At 47.3% G+C, this 3,900-nt stretch overlaps 1 non-coding gene across 1 annotated transcript; it reads left to right on the forward strand.

The window, feature by feature from the left end:
* The first annotated feature begins 3,477 nt into the window (after window positions 1-3,477).
* On the forward strand, window positions 3,478-3,586 carry LOC120646608. The gene has a single exon (XR_005664509.1). It is a non-coding gene; the product is annotated as a small nucleolar RNA R71 (small nucleolar RNA).
* Window positions 3,587-3,900: the final 314 nt, after the last annotated feature.

A 3,900-nucleotide genomic window follows, 5' to 3' on the forward strand; every position in this document is an offset into this window, starting at 1 on the left:
AGCGAAAAGAAAATCAAGGAGTCATCCTGGCCTTTCTTGAGTGTGTGTCCGTGAACCAAGTACGCCTCATCGATCATAACACGGGGCTCTTCAATGAAGGGAATGGGGTTCCCTTCTAAGATTCCCATGTTTGATGCGATGCGGGTAACCAAAGAAGTGCATTCAATAGGACCCGTCATCCAAAAATTTGTGAGCCATTGCTTAACCATTGCTTGTGCGGGGGAGATTCGGATTTTGTTGACCATGGCATATAATATCATCAACTCATCATTCCGCACTGGTCGTGGATCATCTCTTGGAAAGAGAGTGATAGCCACCCACTTGTGCATCAAACGAAGAGTCGGATTTTGAATATCATTGCACCGAGGTGCAAACTTGCCATGAACAACTTGACCCGAAATCAAACCCCAAAACTCATGTCGATCAAAACCTCGACAAGCTTTAGCAAGGGAAACTGGCAAGCGCGCGCTAAAACCAAGGAGGTGACTGAAATTTCTCCAATTAAAATAGCGTTCAACTCCAAAAAGTCGAAAAGAAACATCAATGTCCACCTCCCGAAGAGTGCAAAGAAACTGGATGGTGAGTAGACGAGAACCATTCTCCTCAATGGGCACAAAACCATCCCATCCAACCGCATGCCAAACACCAGCGAAGTCAACGTCCATACCTGTTTTTTTCGAGAAGGTCCGGATCGAAGGCTCTGGTATGACCAAAGCTTCGATTCTTGATCAAGGCGTAGGCTTGACGCTCGCGGTCATCTCGCAAGTCGAGGTACGGTGCATCGTCTTCATCTATCTCCATGTCCTCGGCTTGTGTGTCTGCAGCTTGCTCCTCGAATTGTTCTTCTTGTTCGTCTTGCTCATAGTCCATCGTGGTCGGTGCTGGTGCTGGTTCGGGGGAATGATGAGAGCTCGACTCGCCCTGTGAATGGGACGAGCCTAACCTCGTCATCCTCTTGAGAGCTCCGGAAATTTTCCGTCCTGCACCTCTCATGCTTGCAACAAGAACGAACGAGAACAACTCGATTCGGGTCACGTTAGTGAAATAAAAATGAAACTCTTACCCGAAAGTTGTTCCTCCAAATATGTGATCAATCTTGCAGCAAAGAAATGAGAGAGAGAGAGATTTCTTAAAACCAAACTTGAGCCAAAATCCAATGGAAACCCGAGCAAGACTGTGTGAGAGGGAGTGTGAGTGAGTAGAGTGAGCATGAGGGCTCATCACCCCTCTCTTGACCTCTATTTAAAGGAATTTGGGTGAGTGCACCCGAGGAGGAGCCAGTCACAACGGTTAGGTAGCCGTTGGAGAAGGTGGGGCCCAAGAGCCGTTGGCCCTGGGTCGGCCGACCTGTGGGGTCGGCCGGCCCCAGGGGGGCCCTTGGCGCCCCCCTTTGGCCAGATGTTTCCTCAATTGTCATAAACTTCAAAAATATGGTGCACGGCCAAAAGTTTGCTCGAAAAGATGTCCAAATTATTTTTCCCTAAGGATTTAAAAACTCAGAAAATATTTTTGGTATTTTTGTGAAAAGGGAAAGGTGCTAGAAAAATTCCAGCATGCAGAAACCACTTTTGAAAATTTTCAAATATGCAGTGGGGAAAAACAAATGCGGTGCAAAGAAAATTTGAAAAGGGAGAAAAGCAAATATGAGATAAATACCAATTTACCTTTGGCAAGGGCGCGTCGTTTTAAGTCCAACATGCACGACTCCTCTTCGATTATGATTGAGCACCCGTCCTGAGAGGAGCAGCGACGGATGGCTGTGCTTTCTCCCCCTTTTTCATTCTCGATGAGGAGGGTTGATCTTGTGGATTTGTCCAGGCTGGTATTACTACCTCTTCATGATTACCCTCCTTTATGACTTCTTTTACGAGGCTAACCATGTTGTCCTTCTTTCGTGGTGTTACCATGACTTCTTGTATGCCTCGTGGATTTGGCCCAAACTTGATTTTGATCATAGAGCATTGCTCAACCTTGGGCTGAAATGGGAATCTTTCTTCCTTGCCATTGATATTGAAGCAGATTTCTCCAGCTCCAACATTGATTTGTGCCCCTGTGGTGCTTAGGAATGGTCTTCCTAGGATAAGTGGTGTATCCTTGGAAATGTCCATGTCCAGCACCACGAAGTCGACAGGGATGAAGTAGTCCCTGACTTTTACCGGTACATCTTCTGCAATCCCCTCTGGATACCGTACTGAGGAGTCTGCCAGCTAGAGATGCATCAGGGTTGGCGTGAGGTGTGTGAAGTTTAGCTTGTCGTAGACAGCTTTTGGCATCACGCTGACACTTGCTCCCAAGTCACACAAGGCACGGCTGAAGTGTTGTGCCCCGATTGAACACGTGATTGTGGGGCATCCTGGATCTTTCTTCTTCTCCGGGGGTTGGTTGAGTATAGCTGTGCTACACTCTTTCGTGAGCTTGACAACCTCTGTGGTGGGTAGCGGCTGTTTGTTATTGATGATGTCCTTGATATATCAGGCGTAGGTCGGCACATGCATTACGTCCAGCAGAGGGATGTTAACATGTATCTTCTGGATCATCTCAACAAAACGGGTGAACTGCTCATCCACGGTTGCCTTCTTGTTCCGGGTGGGGAACGGCAAGAAACTGGTCTCAATATAATCCTGTGGAGCCATTCCCTTTCCTGGTTCCTTGGTTTCTTCCTGTTCTGTTGGTTGTTCTTCTTCCTGGGTTGCCGGTGCTTTTTCTGCGTGGTTAGGGTGTGGTAGATCATGAGTGGACTTACCTCCCCTTGTGGTCACCGCTTTAACATTCTCAGAGACATGAACAGAAGCAGCTATTTGAGTAAGAAGAGATTCAACCTTTTTATTGAAACTTGACTGGTTTTTAAGAGTTGAAGACAAAGTTTCAAGCTTAACATTTAAACTTTCCAGAGATTTGTCATTGGCCAAAAGCTTTTTATTTATATTTTTGTTGATTTTAACTTGGCCAAGAACAAGTTCTCTCAAGGGAGGTTGGTTCGAATTGAAATTCGAATTATAAGAAGGATTGTAGTTATTACCTCCCTGAAAAGGTGGACGTGGCTAGTTCCACCCCTGGCATCCTTGTTGTGGACGGTACCCATTGTTGTTGTTGTTGTTGAGGTATGCGCAGTCTTCACGGGTTTCAAGGCAGTAATTCCCCGAATGTCCATCATTACCACAGACTTCGCATGTGTAGTGCGAACCCATGGCGTAAACGGGAGCATGGATCGGTTGTTTGCTCCCTTCCTCCATTTTCTTGATGAGGAGGTCTAGCTTTGCGGCAATCATATCTGTCTCCTTGACGGTATGCATGCCCTTCAAGCGAGGTTGGAGTCGTTCATTGCTCCACCCCTGGTTGGAGACCATCTTCTCAACCAATGCTTTGGATTTGGCTATGGTCAGGTCGAGGAAGGCTCCTCCAGCAGCGGCATCAATATTGGCTCAAGATGTCGTTGTGAGCCCGTTGTAGAAGCTTTGTAGGATGAGCCACTCATCAATGCCGTGGTGAGGACAGGCCAGGATGTATTCCTGTAGCCTCTCCCAAGCTTCTGGGATGGATTCCATCCCCGTCTGCTAGAAACTTGATATTCTTCCACGCAGGGCATTTGTTTTGCCCAATGGGAAGAATTTTGCGAGGAATGCCTTGGAGCATTTGGCCTAGGTATCGATGTCTTTTTCTTTATAAAACCACTGTTTCGCCTTCCCCAGGAGGGAGAAGGGAAACAGACGAAGCTTGACAACATCGGCGGCGACACCCCGTATGACTACGGTGTCGTAGAGCTCCAGAAAGTTCTGCAAATGTGCATTTGCGTCCTCATTCGGCTTGCCACAGAATAGGCTAGCCTGCACCATGTTGATGAGGCTTGATTTGAGCTCGAAGTTCACGTCCCCAACATTGATGTTGGGGCTAGTGGCCACA

This window comes from Panicum virgatum, chromosome 8K (genome assembly GCF_016808335.1).
Source record: "Panicum virgatum strain AP13 chromosome 8K, P.virgatum_v5, whole genome shotgun sequence".
NCBI lineage: Eukaryota > Viridiplantae > Streptophyta > Magnoliopsida > Poales > Poaceae > Panicum > Panicum virgatum.